The sequence below is a fragment of the Pinus tabuliformis genome, chromosome J (genome assembly GCF_031772625.1).
Source record: "Pinus tabuliformis cultivar Carrire ecotype Pingquan chromosome J, CPIR1, whole genome shotgun sequence".
In the NCBI taxonomy this organism is placed as follows: Eukaryota; Viridiplantae; Streptophyta; class Pinopsida; order Pinales; family Pinaceae; genus Pinus; species Pinus tabuliformis.
The window spans coordinates 293712385-293732747 of NC_142295.1; positions in this window are offsets into that span (position 1 = coordinate 293712385).

The window sequence follows — 20363 nt, forward strand, 5'->3', positions numbered from 1 at the left end:
ACAGCAACAATCGAACTGCATCTGCTATTCCCAGATGCAAAGTAGACAGTTGCTGCTTTGATCCAATCACTGGACTTGTCTATGATCTGAACAATGGACTCACAAATGATTTGATGATCCTTTGTGATAGATCTTAGTACCCCCTCAAAGCATCCCTTTGATTGTACCTTGCTTGTTGCTTTTATTTGGCCTGAAACAGTGAATTAAATAGCAATCTGTGACCCAGAACCTGTGGGAAATGAGAGTTTCTCCTTCAGCGTAGACCCAGTGAAGGGATTCTGCATTTCAACGCAGTTCCCGTGAAGGCTACCTGCGTTGAATGTCAAAACCCCTGTGTTGAGGTTGCGCTGAACCAGTTTGGCCTTGTGCAGCTGGGGTTCTCTGCTCTGTTTTGCCTTGTTTTGATCTCTGATTTTTGCAGCCTGTAACCAGCATAAGTACCAGTCTGATAACTCCTTTTCTCTGCTTAGATTCCGCCTCCTTTTGTACAAAAATACTGTGAGTGTTTTTATGTGTTTGTGGCGTCATTTACAATTTTCCTTTGCTTGAGTGAAATAGTCATCCTGTAGCCTTTGATTCAGATCTGTTGATTGTGATCTTAGGAGAGAGTTCATTGGCTGTTTGCAGTTGATTATACATTCGCTTTTGCTTATTGGTTTGAGTTTGTCTCTTTTAAGTGTCGAAACAAGTATTCATTTCGAAAATCGTTAAGTGTTGTAATCTCTTCTACCCTTGTTGATTTCGAAAAAGTAAACTTGTTTGTATCTGTCATTTAAAAGCAAATTCAAAGTTGTACAAAAAGCTTTCTTTGTAGGCATCAATACTAAGAAAGCAAAAAACAAACACCTGCATTGTGCATTTGCATTTTGATAGTTTGCATGTCTGATTTAGGAAAAGTGCATTAGAGTGTGCTGATTGCTCTTTGAGAAAAGATGGTGTCTTTCTTTTCCCTTAGTAGCTAGGATTTTCAAAGTTGAAAAGATATAAAGCTTGCTTATCATCTTTAGACTGCATTTAGGAATTGTATCATACATCTCGTGGTGAACCTTGAAAGGCAAACTTCTAAAAATATCAACCTAAAATAAATTGAATGAACTTAACAACGCTTTGCAACATAACGCACAACATAGAGGTCTAGGCTAGAGACGTGTTCCGGCGTCGTAAAGCCTGGTGACTGTCAATCTCGTGGATGGTGGGTGATTCCTCCTGAGGGACGATAGCGCCAGTACGGATTGTGCTCCCACGTACCGTTGCGTATATATTGGGAGACCCCTATAGGCATAAAACCTTTATCCTTAGGAAGCCGTGTCGGCCGCCCTACTGATCGCAATGCACTGAACACAGCATTCAGGAAGATCGACCGCCCGTACCCTAAAAAGTATTCTGCGGTTTTGCGAAAAGTTTGGCACACCCTCTGCCTAGAACTCCAGAGCAGTTCCTTTTGGCCTTTTTCAGACTCTATAACGGAAAAAGTCCATCCGAGCATTTGTCACTTCGGGCTCATTAAAACATCGAAGGAGACTAGAGTCATCTTTAGCTTTTTCTCGACTCTTTAAAAGTGAAAAAGCAAGTTGTGTCTAAGCGTCGTTAACAATTTATTTTAAACGGAACAATCACCCTTTATTCCCGCGTTGATATTTAGGTTGAAAAGATGGAGCCCACCAACCAAGGAATTCCCCTTGGTGGAAATCCTAGTCCCTTCTCCTCTTGGGGAGATGTTGGTGCGCCCCACATGGCCACATTGTCGCTTCCAGGACTGACGATTGGCCTGCCTGTCTGGCTCTTTTCAACCAATGTCGTTCAGAACACCACTATTCCTGAACAGTCGAGTCAATAGTTAGACCAGGCCAGAGTTACCCACCAGCCTTCTACTTCATCTTCCTCTCCTCCTTCCTCTTCGCTTGACGGAACTGGTAAAACAAAAAACCAAGTTCCTAAGGAGAAGAAGGAAAAGAAGAAGAAAGAGAAGAAGAAGAAGGAGCCAAAAGCGACTGGGGGCAAACGAGTGTCGTCTGACAAAAATCCACACACAGCACTGACAAGGCCTAAATCGCCATGTGTCATATGCAAGGGAGACCACTTCCATAGAGATTGTCCCTACATCCCTCGGATACTAAGGGACTGGTCTCCCCGTTTGCACAATTCGGTAGCATCAACCTCTGATAGCCATGTTGACTGCTCACCGTCAACTAGTGAAAGTGAAGTCACAGGACAGAGAGGGAAAGCTAGATTTCCCTGCAAACTGTGTGAAGGCGACCATGCCATCCACCGTTGTCCCTTCTTAGACGAGGCTAAAAGAGTTTTGGAAGATCGCCCGATTTTACCAGTGCAACTTCCTCCTGGATATCAAAAACTCCTGCCAATTCCTTCACTAGTTGAGAACCCGGCTGGCCCGCCCAGGTGGTCAGCCGAAGCACCTATCATTGAAAATGAACCGTCTAGATCCATGCCTGACGAAAGTCAAAAGGTTGAGGCGGCAGTTGACTTGGTTTTGCCTTCAGAGGCTCTATCTTCGAATGATACCATCACAGAGGAGAATAAAGACGACACCGTCCAAATTCTCTTCATCAACACAGACTCCGACGAACAAGGGGGCAATTTTCCCATTCCTTTATCGCAGGAAGGAACTTCGTCAGAGTCATATCCGACCGTCTATTCGGTCCCACCACCAAGCAACCTAGTTGTCTCGTTCGACTGGAACCAACTAGGGAGACCCCGGTTGCCAGCAAGCATACCATTCAGAATTATCGTTCAAATATACAGAATGGTAATGGCTGGCACTATCATTGATGAGGGGGCATCTGTGAGTATCCTTTCCTCTATTGCTTGGAAAGCGCTTGGTTCGCCAGCGCTTTTGCCTGAAATGAGAAATCTATCAGGCTTTGATAAAGGAACCAGTCGACCTTTAGGAATCCTCCCCAATGTGCCCATAACATTGAAAGGGAAGACCGTTCAAATGAACGTGATGGTCGTTCAAGGACCATTGGATTATAACCTACTCCTTGGATGAGACTATATATATTGCATGGAAGCCATCGTCTCATCACTCTTTAGAGTAATGTGTTTTCCGCATGAAGGAAGAATGGTCAAGCTCGTGGACCAACTTTCATTCCCCGGATCACGCATCGCAAATAGTCATATACCATCCCTAAATGGTCTTTTCACGCAAGAAGTGTCTCAACCCATGGTCTGTCCTCCTGATGAGCGCGAGTAATCCGGGAGGATATGACTGGAACCCAGGGGGCATGCGTCCTGGTCTGCTTCGGCAGAGAAACTTTGGGTATAGAGTAGGTTTCCGCGGGAGAATATGACTAGTCCGTACCCCGTCCGTCTAGGAAGAGGGTTGTTCTAGAATAAGATTCTTTTGTCAAAGTTATGTGAGTTGACGGGCTACGTCGCTCACCTTTGCCTATTTCGGTAGACATTGCCAAGGAAGTGTTTTGTTTGAAAGATTAACGAGACAATCTTTGGGTAACCTGAAAGAGGTAAGCCTCTCTCGTTAAAACAAATGTTTTGACGGAAAAGAAGTAGAGGTAACCTTGAAATCGTACTTTATACCTGGGGGCATGCAAACCTTTTGGAGTGCAAGCAAAGAGCGGTTATTTATCTGTTTTTTGGGTTAGCCGTTTCCTAACTTGCATAAAGAAAGGATGCGGAGCAAAGCTTAGTAAGATGAAGCTCCATAAAAAATAGAATCTTGATGAGACACTCTTATCATATGACTGGGTTAATCGAGCAGTTTTGGCACACAGATCATGCTCGTTAAAAAATAAACGCAAGATCTGAGCAGTTTTAGCACATAGTTCATGCTCGTTAAAAAATAAACATAAGACCGAGCAAATGTTTCCACCCGCGTTTAAGCTCGTTAAAAAATGAACTACCCGGTAAATAACCACAGTGAATGTAATATCATCAGCCATCAAAGCCTTGGTCGTGTTTGCACCATCACCTCCACTTTTCATTTGGCCGATCGTTCACCTCCATATGATTGTTTACCCATTTTGAGGAACAGCTGCGAAGAGTGATTTCACCTAGCCATCCTTGTGACACTGCCGTGATTGGAAAATTCCAACCTGTACCTGGAATTAGCTGCTAACCCTGTTTATCACTCGTTCCTCAAAAGACGAGTCTTCTTTAAGCTCTTTTCAACTGACTCGTAAAATATGAAAAGATTGCCGAGTCCTTGGCCTTCCAGCTCGTTAAAGGGACAGGAAGAGCTATCCCTCCTCTAGATTTTAATCTTTTTGGACCTGAGGGATTATTGCACAAAAAGATCGAGCGCTTGTTTTATTCGGCTTGTTAAAACTATCGAAAACTCATCCCTTCTGTATTGTTTTATACTTTTTCGGACCTAAGGGATTAGATGACGAAAAAGGACTTTTGGAGTTAACTTTATGTACCTTTTCAGACTCTCTAAAAATGAAAAGGACCGAGTTATCCTTGTCGTTAGACTCGTTAAAATCATTAAATAGCGACAAACTTGTCTTTAGACGAGAACGAGTTTCACTATCGCTAGGCTCGTTAAAACATAGCGATGGGCTTGCCCGAAGGGCAGGTTATAGAACAAGCATATGTTATCCTCCTCAAGCTTGACAAAAATAAAGAGGTACTGGTCAGCAATGACTGGGGAAAAATTGGGAGAAACTCGAGAAAACTTTGATGGTAGCAAGTCGCTCTTGAACATGACACTTTTCCTCCGTACCACAATCGGGTTGGGTTGTTTCATTCACCGGTCACATCCATGGTCTCACCATACCATCCATATTTGGGGTAATGCTACCGATCCATCGCATCAGTGTCGCCACATGTTCAAGAGAAGTCGTTCAGAAAAGTCAACCGTGTCCCATCCACTGCCATACATTATCCTTCATCCTTTCATGACCGCCACCCTGAATCATATGTCACAGATCGTTTTCACCTCCATTAAAATCATTAGCTCTGTTCCGTGTCACTGATGTGGGATTCATTAAGGCCCTCCTTTGACGGATCGCTCCTTGTCGACATCAGCTCATTATCCAAGAAGTTGATCTAGGAACAACCCCTTCAGTACTTTGAAGCTTGCATGCCTCAATGGCAAGTTTCTCACTTCCGGCAACAGGTATACATCAATGACCTTCGACCGAAAGATTTTGCATGGTGTTCGACGCCAAGTCCTTTATTCACACCGTGTGAATTGTACTGCAGTACCTTGAGGGTCATTATCATTATCGGTGATTCCTCTCGCGCTTGTTAACGGTTTACCTCATTGACCGGTAATCAAGCGATGTCTTTCCATGTTCGACTTCAGAACAATTCTCACCTGGATCGACTTGTACTTAGAGTGAAGATCGAACGAGTTTGAAGACCCCGGATCTAGTTTCATCCATCGGGCTGCGATATATATTCAGGAAAGATAAAGACATTGACATGTACATCATTACAGCAGATAATCATCCTACTCAAAGGATGATAATTTCATCAAAATTATCAGTCTACCATCAGACGATTGTCTGTTCTATGTACAGAAAAATGAATTTATAAAGCTGAGCATGGGAATGCCCACCTCAGCTAGATCATGAAAGCAGTATAAAAAATAATGTATTGTATTGTATTGTATTACAGGTCTCCTCCCAGCATTGGATGAACTTCGGACCCTCCTGGATAAAGCATTTCACCCGATAAACAGCCTCATACTTTAGGGGGCAACTGTTATAGACATTTTTGTGCCTTACAGCATTGAGCATGAAATGTCCATAATCTAAGGGATCCAAAGTCCCTAAACATGTTGTTCCTACCCCTAGAGGAACAAGGCTAACAAACCACAGCAATTCACAGAAGTTCTCCACCTGAAACTGCTCAAAAACAAGTCAATTCAGGATCATGTCAATGGCTCCACTGGCTATCTGCGCTGAATGTCAATGGCTCCACTGGCTACCTGCGCTGAATGTCAAAGCCAACACTGGCTACCTGCGCTGAGCGAGATTGGACATGTGGCAAGTTCATTCCTCAAGGTGTCAAAACCCAGGAAGCTTCCAAAATGACACTTGCCTCAGGGAATTCGACTGGTGATGAGTAAGAGGTTCCAAATCTCCAAGTGGAAGCAAGAACCTCCAAGTGGAATCAAGAACTGACAGAGGGAGAGGACACTAGTCAGATCTCAAGCTGACTCATCCTCTCTCCAAACATCTATATATGGATCTCTCCTCCATGAGATCTAGGGGCTGGAATTTTGTTATTGCAAAGAATTGCTGCTGGTTTGAGACTGAGATCATTGGGTGCTTAATGCTTTGAAGGGAGGTGAAGATAGGAATTCCATTTGCTGGGAAGGAGATGTTGGATTGGGCCTCTCTGGGTTGTATCTCTTCCTGAACCTTGTTATTCATCAATAAAGCTATCTTGGTTTCTCCTATACATTGGTGTATCTTTGATGTATGATTGCATTAGTGTATTTGATTTATTTCTAATCCTAAATCAGTTATGAATGTGAATATCTGTCTTTGTGTAGAGTTCTTCTCTTGTCGCAAGTAGCTGTTCTCTTGTCGCAAGTAGCTATTCTCTTGTGATCTTGCAAGAATCTATTGAAGATGGACGAGCAAGAAGTCAAGTAATTGTGAACTCCCAAAGAGAAGAGAGACCGGATCGAGGGACAGACGGAAGACATCGGTAAGTCTATTTATCTCTCTCTTCTGTCACATTTCATAAAGGAAGAATACCAGAATAGCTGTCTCTGTTTGTTGCTAAGGCACTGTCACACCTTAGGTGGATAGGATCGTCCTGCATAGGCATTTTTCCCCACAACACCTTTGTAACTATGTTACTATCTCATTTCCCTAATTATCTTAGTGGTTAGCCAACTTTATCATGCAATTAAGATTACCCTCGCGTAAACATATATTATTACTTGCGTTCAAATAACAGATAGAAACAGATACATTCACGCATCAATTTAACATTATAATGTAAACCCAGAACTTAACATATCATAATTGGATGCAATAATCAGAGACAAAAAACACAGTGATTCCAAAATACTTCTCTTTATTTATGATTCAAGTTCCCAGTACAGACTCTATCCACCCTGCGCACACAGCTACAGGGGTCTGCACACTCAGTTGTGGACTTCCACCCTAGGCCTCTATGCACTCAATTGCAAAGCCTCTTCCTATGTTAAGACTCTCGCTCTTAGCTGACCCAAACTCACCAATGACTCCTGACTTCTAACTTACTTACTATATTGTCTATTTAGATCTTCTAAAACTTCCCTTTTTATAGAATCCCATGGTCCGCGACCATGTGTAGATCTCCAAAAATGACATAACTTATCTAGACTAAGGGCGGAAAACCCTTTTAACTTTAGACATCTTCGCACTCTGTGACCACAAAAGGCAGAGACTTTACATTTCTTTACACAAAATTCAGGCCTTCTACCCCAAAACTTGGGTGTTTAACCCTAAAATTGACCCTGAGGGGACTGGTTCCCAACACCAAACTTGATCCAGATCTTTTACTTCAAGTATGCATACATAAGTGCATTTAAAAGAGCATGTAACCAATTGAAACATACACATAAAATAAGCAAAATTCAAAAGCAACCATGAGATCAAAGGCACACAAACAAGTTGATAACAGAGTTCACCGAGTGTGGGTTATGTCTTTGGGCCCTGCTCAATGTGGGGAGGCCTCTTTCATTAATTGGCAACGGAATCAAATTACATGCAATTTCAAATTAACACCCTATACCTCCACTTCTGGGGATGGCCTAAAAATATAGACCTCTGCTAAAGAAATAGACTGCACGGTTCGATTTCTGGCGAAAAATCGTGAAAAATGAGTATAAAGTCAATGCTATTTTGTGTTGGTGACCTCTAGGGCTAAATAGAATGTTTTAGATTCCTACAAGATTCCTTATGGGAATATTCCCCAAGATTCGAAATGAATTTGTCTCGAAAATCACACCCAAGTGGGGTGCCAATCTGGCACTAGTTCCTACACATCTCTGCAACTCGGCCTCCACTCCACACATCCTCTTCCTCAACGCTCAGTTGAATGGCGTTTAAATATTTTCAAGTGGGCAGACCTATCAAAGGTTTCCAACCATGGCCCAGTGATAATGCTCTAGATTATGGTTCGGTCAATCTAGGGTTGAACCCCACTTGTACACATTACAACTGTTCAACAATTCGTTTTTTGGTCAGAGTTTAATATTGGGTCGGCATCAACGGACCAATTGATGGACTTGCCAAACAGGTTCAACTCCCATCACTGGCAGTTGTAATAATGCATATGTTTATATAATGTCATTGTAATCACATTTTTTTTAATTTTATTATATATTAATTTAAGCCAAACCAATTTCCCGCCTTTCTTTAGGAGTCATTGCACATTTTAAACAGGAAAAAATTTCATCACCGCAAGTGGTTGAAATGGTACAATTTGTCATCTCCTTAGAAAGAACTGGCAAGGTTGACTTTGTGCCACATGGCACACTCTAATTGGTCTATACGGCTAACTGAGATGCTGACATCACCTACCATGTGGCATCACCTAATTCACTCTCCTCCATCTGTATAGCCTTGTCACCTTGTTGACATCATCATTTGTACAACTAATGTCAGCATCCATGTTGTTGACATTAGCATGCCAAGTGTCACTTGTAGGTCCTTCCTGCAAAAAAATTAGTTGTTTCCAAAAAACTTCAATGGGCCATAACTTCTTCATATGATGTCAGATTGAGGTGTCATTCGCGCCATCGGATTCTGAACAACGAGCTCTTTGATTTGCGATTAGTTTTGCTACATTTCGAGGACTTTGAAAATTTGGCCTTTTAGAATCCTCCTGGATCAATCATTGAGCTGATAGTTTCTACTCACTCATCCATCTGGTTGTTTCTACCAACAATTCTTCACAAATTTATAATTCTCATCATTCATTATCCCTTCTTTAATTCTCTCTTTGAGGTCAAATGAGTAAGTGCTTATAGTTTCCAAGCAAAATTCTTCCAAACTTGTATTCTGCCACTTTATTTTCTTTTCCTTTAATGTACTCGATTTCAAAATCAATTTCATTGATCAAATCCAATGACCTAACATGTCTGACACTTAGTGTGGGTTGGTCAAAAAAATATTTCAGACCACCATGATTATTCAACAATGTCAACCTTCTCCCCAATAGGTAATTTCTCCATATTTTTAATGTGTGCACATGATCCGGATCTTGTGGGGAGGCCCCCAAGATCTGAAAATTGAAATTCCAGAAGAAAAAGAGGGGAATTCCCAATAAACAAAACCACAAAGAAATTTTTTATTAAAACGAAGAATAACTACAAAAGCTACATTGTGGAGGACAAACTATCCTTTTACAAAATGTGACTTGTTACTTATAGTATTTTTCAGTTACAATACCATAGGTCAATTGCATGGGTGAATGAATACCATGGGTGGATGTCACAATACCATGGGGAAATACCATGGGTGAATGAATACCATGGGTGGATGTCACTTACAATACCATGGGTGGATGCCACTTACAATACCATGGGTAAATTCCATGGGTGGATGAATACCATGGGTTGATGCCATTTTCTATTCGGATCATTCCTCCTTCCTTAAGAAGCAATGGTCTCCATTGCGTGAAGTTCCCTCCTGTGAAGCCTTTGTTTAATATGAAAAGCCACTGAAGAGAAGGGTTTTATGTGGTTAACCCATAACCATGATGAAAGAAGATCTGAGGATAGAGATACCATGTAATTCTTGTGACTAACTATGATACTAACAGTGTGCGGCCTAGGAAATGGACTTCAATGAACTGTGAGTTTGTGGATGACCCATAACCATGATGAACGAAGATCTGAGGATAGAGGTAACCTGTAATGCTTGTGACCAACTATGACACTGATAGTGTGCGGCCTAGAAAATGGACTTCGATGAAGTGTGGGTTTGTGGATGACCCATAACCATGAGAAACGAAGATTCGAGAATAGATATACCATGTAATGCTTGTGACCAACTGTGATACTAATAGTGTGTGGCCTAGCAAATGGACTTAGATGACAAGGATTTTGTGTGGTTAACCCATAATCGTGATGTTGGTTGTTGATGAAGTAGCAAGTGCCTACATAGCCTGGGGTGGGAGGGTACATCTCCAAAGAACCCAAGTTGAATGATGCTATGCTGAAACTGATGAATGTGAAGTAGGTTCCTACTAAAGCGGGGTGGGAGGGCACGTCTCCAAAGGGAACTTGCTCCAAATGCTGCTCTTGAACTAAAATGGACATAACATAGTCAATATAACTTAGAATATTTATTATAACCTATTTTTGGAAATAGAAGGACCATTTTACATCTTCCCATGTATTGGAAATACTTATCTGGGAACTCAAGAATCTCGGATTCGCACTGCAACTTTTCTGCCATCACAAAAGTTCTGAAAAACATAGTTGATTTTAAATCAGCAATATCTCCCACATCCGAACTCCGATTTGACCCTTTTTTTTCAAATTGAACTATTTTTCGAGAGGAGATCAGAGCTACAATCATTCTTCTAAAATTATGCACCAAAATTTCAAAAACAAATATAGGAGAGCCGCTGTCCACGAATTGTCGTCAGAAACATTTCTGCAACATAGTTGATTTTAAATCACGATATATCCCTCATCCGGACTCCAATTTGGCCGATTGTTTTTTTGAATTTGGGTATCTTTTTGCAAGGAATCCAGATATGTTATTTGTTTTTGTAAATTTTTCACCAAAAAATTTACATCTGATCTACAAACTCTCCGCCCAAAAACATTCCTGCAAAAAGATGAAAAAAGAAAAATTCTTCTAGCTTGGCCAAAGACAATGCTCGATGGAGGATGTAGTACATGCCTGAAGTTTGTTGAATATTGCTGCAAAATTTGAACACTGAAATATGCATCAAACCCTTATTCCCATGGAATCATAACTTGCTATGATACCACTTATCCGGATCTTGGGTGTAGGTCCCCAAGATCTGAAAAATTGAAATGCTAGAAGAAAAAGAGGAGAATTCCCAATAAACAAAACCACAAAGAAATTTTTTATTAAAACGAATAATAACTATAAAAGCTACATTGTGGCAGACAAACTGTCCTTTTACAAAATTAGACTTGTTACTTATAGTATTTTTCAGTTACAATACTAGGGGTCAATTCCATGGGTGAATGGATACCATGGGTGGATGTCACAATACCATGGGGAAATACCATGGGTGAATGAATACCATGGGTGGATGTCACTTACAATACTATGGGTGGATAAATACCATGGGTGGATGCCACTTACAACACCATGGGTAAATTCCATGGGTGGATGAATAACATGGGTGGATGAATACAAGGGGTTGATGCCATTTTCTATTCGGGTCAGCACAATGTGTGTCAGCTCTAAATCATGGGTGACATAGTTCCTTTCATGCTCATTAAATTTCCTAGGTTCATAGAAGATAACATACCTTCTTGCAGTATGACTCCACAAATTCCTTCCTTACAAGTGTCAATGAAAACAATAAAATCCTTTTTTGGGCCAGCTATTGTTAAGATAGGTGCATGAGTGAGTAAATTCTTCAGTTGTTCAAAACTAGTTGCACATTTAGAAGTCCACTGAAATTTTACTCCTTTTCTCTACAATGCAGTGAGGAGATTCCCAATTTTTGAGAAGTTTCGAATGAATATTCAATAGTAACCAACCAATCCCATAAGTGATATGATCTATGTCACAATTTCAGGTTTGGGCCAATCCACTATTGCTTTGATCTTCTATGGATCCACAACCACTCCCAAGCATTGATATTGCAAGACCCATGTAGTGAACCCGGGCTTGGAAAAACTTGCACTTGTTAAGCTTGGCATATAATTTATGTTCTCTAAGAAATTGTAGCACATCCCTCAGGTGGTCCTCATGCTCCTTTTCATTATTTGAATACACAAGGATGTCATCCACAATCACTGACACAAATTTATCCAAGAATGGCCTAAGCACATTGTTCATAAGGAACATAAAGATTTTTGGAACAGTTGTGAGTCTAAATGGAACTACTGTGAATTCATAGTGGCCATATCTCATTCTAAATATAGTCTTGTGAATGTCCTCCTCCTTGATTCTGGCCTAGTGGTAACCCAACCTTAAATCAATCTTATAAAACATTATAGCCCCTCTCAATTGATCAAACAGATCATCAATCTTAGGCAATGGGTACTTATTCTTCACAGTGGACTTATTTAATTTCCTATAATCAATACACAGACATAATGTTCCATCCTTTTTCTTAACAAATAGTGTAAGGGATCCCCACAGTGATACACTAGGCCGAATGTGCCCCTTTTCCATCAATTATTTCAGTTGTAATTTTAGTTCAATGAGCTCAGGAGTTCTTATGACATGGGGATTTTGTTGCTAGAATTGTTCCTAGAATCAATTCGATTATGAATTCAATGTCTCAGTTAGGAGAAAGTCCTGGAAATTCTTCAGGAAATACATCATAGTATTGGCTCAAATTCAGATAATTTGCAAAGGGATATGCACCGATTCCTTTTTCCTCAGTGATTTTAATGGTGCAAATGGCACAACACTTCACCTACACCACAAAGATCATTTTGAGTGTTATTGACCTTTTTATACCCTGTAATATGATCAGGTCACCCTCATCACTAAGACATTCTAGCCCCTTGTCATAACAATCCACCTTGGTCCTATGGGATTCCAACCAATCCATACCTACTACCTATCAAGACATCATATGAACCCAAAGGAAGTAGATTTAGTTTAAATATTGTAGTGATTCTCCCAAGTTATATAGGGAAAGACTCAACCATCTCTATTATTGTTAACTTTAGGTATGTTCTATGCTAGAGCAATTTATTTAAATTTTCACAGTTAGCAATCACATCAGCATTAAAGTAAACTGTAGATAGAACATAAATATAAATCGTAGAAGACAAGCCAAGACAAGAGGAGACAAGATGTGGCACCATCCAAGGACAAACCCAAATGTGGGGAAACCCTTGATCAATTATTCTTTTATGTTCTTCAAAGTTCAGCAGAGAAAGTGAGAGAGATAGTACATTTACAATAGAAGCCAATATTTTGACTTTTGATATCGCATGAGATTAGTTGAAGACATATTGCTTCAACTGATTCTCTAAGGTGACTCCTTCACCTATCATAGTGCTAACTTTCATCCATTTGTTGCACATAACCGTGTGACACCATGTTGTACTGTCACATGTGTTGAACCTAAATGACTGAGCTACTCCTGCTCTCATGATCATGCTTATTTATCATGCCCATCATGTTGCATCATACATCATCATGCTATCTCATACATTAGCATGTTGTCTCATACATCAGCATGCTGTCTTATCCATCATCATGTTGCTCATTCATCTTCATGCTGCTCCTTATTGAGATTACTACAAAGATGGTCTCTACATATTCTTCAAGCCTTGCAACTGCACCTGCTGTAGATTATGTAACATCATGATATGAGACCGTTCATTCTTGTCATCATTTATGATCACTATGCCGAGGTCATGAAATTGCATTTCTATGGGATCACTGGAATCCTTCTCATCATAATTATAACGGGATTATGACTGTAGGCCGAGACAAAGAGTGTCACTTCAAGACTCTTGTCTTCACAAGTATGTCTGACACTGTTATGTCTCCATGACAGTGTATGGATGTCTCCATGATAGTGTGTGGATGTCTCCATGACTATGTATAAGGTGTCTCCATGAATGAGTCTTCATGAAACTACGTGATTGGAGTCTCTATGCCCTGATCTACGCTACCAAATCCACTCTACATGGTAGCCTGATCTACGTTGCCAAATCCGCATACATCATAGGATGCCGAGAGTGTCAACGATTATTGCGTCCTTCATGAAGCCATGACTGTACCTAAAACCATGGTACAGTCTATACCCTACTATGGATTTGGCTGTAGCTCTCTCTATATCATTGCAGCTACCCTTTATGACTGAGGCTACCCTATATGACTGCAGCTTCCTTCATATCATTGCGGCTACCCTTTATGACTGCATTTAGGGCTATTTGGACAGTGTATTAGTACCTTTGTTTAGGGCTGCATAGGGTTGTAGTCGATCACTATGTTTAGAGTATGGAAATATCTCCCTTAACTGTGGCTGTGGATAAAGCCTTCCTCTTGCTGCATATAGACTTCTTCATGACCGTTGCCTCTGTGTTTTAGATCTAGGGCATCATTTGTATATAGGCCAACGTATCCTCTATGTGTTTTTCCTTCTCCAAAAACCCAAGAGGAGATCACACATAAAGAAGATGTGTGTTCCAAATGAATTCAAGTCCTCTATATTTATACCAAAAATGTAGATGATGAATAGACACAACTATTGGGCTTCTGAGCCTACTCAAGTTGTTGGCCGACTTGACAATTTGTCTTATAACATAAATAAATTCATAACTCCATGAATACTAATCGGAATTGGATGATCTTTAGATCAATCCTACACCTCTTGATGAGAGGGATCCAATAAAAATATCAGCTACCATAAATAAGATGACCCACATGGATTTTGGCTCTAGTTTCCAATTTTAACACTCCCTCTCAACTAGGGAGAACTCCATCCACTGATCCATCAGTGCCATGCACTGCTCTACTCAGCTCTGCTTAGCTCTACTAGCTCTACTCAACTCTGGTGGCTCTGCTCAGCTCTACTGGCTCTACTCAGCTATGCTTAACTCTGTGCTCTACTGGCTCTGCTCTGCTTTGCTTAGCTCTACTAAACCATGAAGAAGAAGAATTGATCGAGAATGTGTCATACCATTCTCCAATGACCCGAAGTCAGTCTCAGAGTATGTACCACTAGTCCTAGACCAGTCCTATACTGACTCGAAGTCAGTGTCATAGTGGGTACAACTCTTACCATTGGTCCCAGACCAGTACTCTACTGACTCGAAGTCAGTCTCAGAGTATGTACCACTGGTCCCAGACCAGTCCTCTACTCACCCGAAGTCAGTCTCATAGTGGGTACAACTCCTACCACTAGTCCCAGACCAGTACTCATTGATCCCAGATCAATGAAGGTCATCCTAGCATAGGGAGTATGATAGATACAGCGATGCGTCCATCAGTACTATTATGGTCCCTATCCTAATTTCCCTGTTCATTGATTAGATGAGAGGTACTTCCCATGAGTCCTAGACTGCATGGGTAGGATGCCTCGATAGGAGAATTAATCATCCAGTCCACAGGAGAGTGAATCATCCTGTCCAGTGGATGCCACAAAGAACTAATCATCCTGGCCCAAAGGAGAGTGAATCATCATGTTCCACAATCACCATGGAGAACACATCATCCAGGCCTCACAAGAGAACTAATCATCCTGCTACACAATCGTCATGGAGAGAACATCATCCAAACCTCACAGGAGAACTAATCATCCTGATACACAATCATCATGGAGAACACATCATCCAGACCTCACAGGAGAACTAACCATCCTACTACATAGTCGTCATAGAAAACACATCATCTAGACCTCATAGGAGAACTAATCATCCTGCTACACAATCGTCATGGAGAACACATCATCTAGACCTCACAGGAGAACTAATCATCCCGCTACATAGTCGTCATGGAGAACACACCATCCAGACCTCATAGGAGAACTAACCATCTTGCTACATAATCGTCATGGAGAAAACATCATCCAGACCTCACAGGAGAACTAATCATCCTGCTACATAGTCACCACGGGGTGTCACAGGGAAAGTTTTGATTCTTTTACCCTGTACATGTACACCACCAGGGGATGGTGAGTCACCCTATGGTCATATGTCGCTCCAAGAAGTACCCCGTACCCCCCTAGAGCTCCCAGAGCTCAGTACATCATACTTAACCCTTGTTAGAGGGTCTCTAGAAGACACCAAGTCATTCTCGAAAAGTCAGGAATTTGACCTTTCCTAGAGGCTTTGTCAAAATGTCGGCGACCTGTTCATCTGTACCGATATGTTGGAGCCTTATAGCTCCCCGCTACACCATATCTCGAATATAGTGGTACTTGATATCAATATGCTTGGAGTGATCATGAAATATGGTATTCTCTGATAAACGAATCCCACTCTGGTTATCACACAGGATCACAATGGTATCAAATGTAAACCCAAACAGCTCACTAAAGAGCTTTCCCAGAAAGCCTCAGAGGTGGCCATGCTAGAAGCAATATACTCTGCCTCAGCGGTGCTCAAAGCCACCGACTTCTGCTTCCTACTCATCTAGGATATCGAAGTAGATCCCAAGGATAACTAGCACTAAGAAGTTCTCTAGTGATCATCCACACTACCTACCCACTCAGCATTTGAATAATCATGTGGTTTCATATTTCTAGCAGTGTATCTCAGTCCATGAGAGATTGTGCCCTGAAGATATCTCAGAAGATTCTAGGCACCAATCCAATGAAACTTAACCAAATATGAGCTCACCGTGCTAACTGCAAAACATATGTCTGGATGGAGGTTCACCAAGAACATCAACGCGAATGAGTTTATGAAACTCAGAGGCATTTCCCAAATCTGGTCTGACATCACTACCATATAACTTCTTAAAGTTAAGATCCTCGAGGTAGTCATAGGATTGCAGTTTATGTTTCCACATTCAGAATCAAACTCCCTCTGTCTTCTACAAATTAGAGGTTCTGCACCTGTCAGACATAGGTGCTGGTATGAGAGGTCTATCATCCACAACCTTCGGGTAATGGTTTGGATTAGTTTCACTCCTAGTGAATCTCAGCTTCATCTAACAGCTATCAATCCTCTCATACTATACTCAGGGAGTTTTTCTTCCACCTGCATAGGTGAGATTCTTAATCATCAATCTCAAACCCCTTGGGTTGTTCCAAACCTAAGGACCTTTCCATTTATGAGTGCTACCTCGTAACCTTTGACTTCCATTGCTGAAATGGACACTAAGTTCTTCTTGAAATCAGGTACATAAAAGAGATTCTGTAAATGAATCGAGTTACCCTCATTCAATTGAGGGGTAACATTCCCTACACCCTTTCTGGGATAGGTGGCAACGGCTCCAAGTATAATCCCACGATTGTTTCCATCTCTACCAAATTAGAGAGTGCACCTTTCTATCTGATGAAGTGCCTTGAAGCACTACAATCAATAAGCCATATTCCAAAAGAAGCTGAAGGAGAGGACCAATACAAGATAACACTTCTTTATCTTATCAGAAACAATATTTGATTCTTCATACCTCGGGTTCCTTGCTTTCTCTAAAGAGTCGGTCGTGTCCTTGATGACCTGCATTACTTATCATTCCTCTGATCATTGAAGATGTCCCTAGAATGATTATTATCTTCATCAAGAGATGTGTCTCTGCCATTCGAACACTCCTTCGCATAATGGCCAAACTTATTGCAACTAAGGCATCCGCCTTTCCTTCCACCCTTAGATCCGAACTTCCCAATGAAGTGATCTTTAGGTAGGAAATTAGAAACTTCCGTTGTGCCATTCTGATAATAATCTCTACTTCAACTTCACCCTTGGTGAAGTAGAAGAGGGATGAAGAACCCATTGATCCTTTTGCCCCGTCCCAACTGTCTTCGTTGATTGCTCTTTCACTCTTGCTTGGGCATTGTCTTCACCTCAGCTCTGATACCATTTTAAGTTTAGGTATGTTCTATGATAGAGAAATTTATTTAAATTTTCACAGTTAGCAATCACATCAGCATTAAAGTAAACTGCAGATAGAACATAAATATAAATCACAAAAGACAAGCCAAGACAAGAGGAGATAAGATGTGGCGCCAGCCAGGGACAAACCCCAATGTGGGGAAACCCTTGACCAATTCTTCTTTTATGTTCTTCAATGTTCAGCAGAGAAAGTGAGAGAGATAGTACATTTACAATATAAGTCAATATTTTGACTTTTGATATCGCATGAGATTAGTTGAAGACATATTGCTTCAACTAATTCTCTAAGATGACTCCTTCACCTATCATAGTGCTACCTTTCGTCCATTTGCTGCACATAACCATGTGACACCATGTTGTACTGTCATATGTGTTGAACCTAGAAGATTGAGCTTCTCCTGCTCTCATCATCATGCTTATTTATCATGCCCATCATGTTGCATCATACATCATCATGCTGTCTCATACATTAGCATATTGTCTCATACATCAGCATGTTGTCTTATCCATCATCATGCTACTCACTCATCTTCATGTTGCTTCTTATTGAGATTACTACAGAGATGGTCTCTACATATTCTTCAAGCCTTGCAACTACACCTGTTGTAGATTATGTAACATCATGATATGAGACCATTCATTCTTGCCATCCTTTATTATCACTATGTCGAGGTCATGAAATTGCATTTCTATGGGATCACTGGAATCCTTCTCATCATAATTATAACAATATTATGACTGTTGGCCGAGACAAAGAGTGTCACTTCAAGACTCTTGTATTCACAAGTATGCCTGAGACTGTTATGTCTCCATGACTGTGTATAAGGTGTCTCCATTAATGAGTCTTCAAGAAACTGCGTGATTGGAGTCTCTATGCCCTGATCTAAACTACCAGATCCACTCTACATGGTAGCCTGATCAACGCTGCCAGATCCACATACATCACAGGATGCCAAGAGTGTCAACGATTGCTGCGTCCTTCATGAAGCCATGACTGCACCTAAAACCATGGTGCAGTCAATACCCTACTGCGGATTTGACTGTGGCTCTCTCTATATCATTGTAGCTACCCTTTATGACTACGGCTACCCTATATGAATGTGGCTTCCTTCATATCACTGTGGCTACCCTTTATGACTGCATTTAGGGCTATTTGGACAGCGTATTAGTACCTGTGTTTAGGGCTACATAGGGTTGTAGTTCATCACTATGTTTAGAGTTTTGAAAGATCTCCCTTAACTGCGGCTGTGGATAGACCCTTCTTCTTGCTGCATATAGACTTCTTCATGACCGTTGCTTCTACTTTTTAGATATAGGGCATCATTTGTACATAGGCCAACGTATCCTCTATGTGTTTTTCCTTCTCCAAAAACCCAAGACGTGGAGAGGAGATCACACATGAAGAAGATGTGTGTTCCAAATGAATTCAAGTCCTCTATATTTATACCAAAAACGTAGATGATGAATAGACACGACTATTGGGCTTCTGAGCCTACTCAAGTTGCTGGCCAACTTGACAATTTGTCTTATAACATAAACAAATTCATAACTCCATGAATACTAATCAGAATAGGATGATCTTTAGATCAATCCTACACCTCTCAATGAAAGGGATCCAATAAAAATATCAACTGCCATAAATAAGATGACCCATGTGGAGTTTGGCCCTAGTTTCCAATTTTAACAATTATTCTTATTTTTGTTCAAGTGGCCAACTAAATAAGCCATGATTCCTCATGGATATTTTTAGGCAATGTTGTAGCTTAAATTTTCATTTCCTTCCAAATTTTAAAATGTATATATTCCAAAAAAAATTGCAAAGGAGGTTAGACCAAGCTTTGGTCTAGTTTTATATGGAACTAACTTTTCAGGTTAATTGATACCATCTCTGAACTATAGATGAGTGGGTGGGCCATGTTCAATATAAAAAGGTTAATTAATGTGTAATTGCAGAAGTAGATCATGGTTTTTTTACATCAGTGGTCAATCCAGCGGCTTTGTGATAGGTCAACATGCCTGAACGTTAAAATCACAAGGGGTGGCATAAAATGGTTTATCGTAGCCACTAATCAAACAATTGACAATTTTGGTTGAATGCGACACCCCCTCATCACATTTTTTGAAACCACTTTGGGGGGTGTCACAAAGTAGTAAGCGATTTTTAGAAACCACTCCCTTTAAATACCACATGATTATTTGTCTACCATGTGAACCTGCCAGAGGAGCATGACAAGCGAGTCACAGTTCAATTCATCCTCCATGTCGTCCTTCCATGTCACCCTCCACGTCATCCTTTTTCCATGTCACATTTCCATACCCATACTCGTCATTAATGTTAGTTTCCCGCTAAGTTCGAAAGATTTAAAAAGACACTTTTATCTATTATTTTTTTCTTTTGTCCCATTCCCTAGTCTAAAAGCTCCAGTGATTATTGTCTAGGTCATCCACCAGTGATTCCACCTCAGCTCCCCATGCTCTCACATAATTACCAAGTATTTTATAAATCTCACATTATACCTCAATTTCCAGAAATGATTAAAATTAAAAACGATTTAAGGTTCACTCAAAAGTCCCAGACTGCTAACCCTTCCACCCAAGCACCTCTGATGGATACAAAAGTCGAAATACATGACTCATTTTTCCCTCTTAAACTTGACACTTTTTATTTTGACTATTATGGCCACCACTG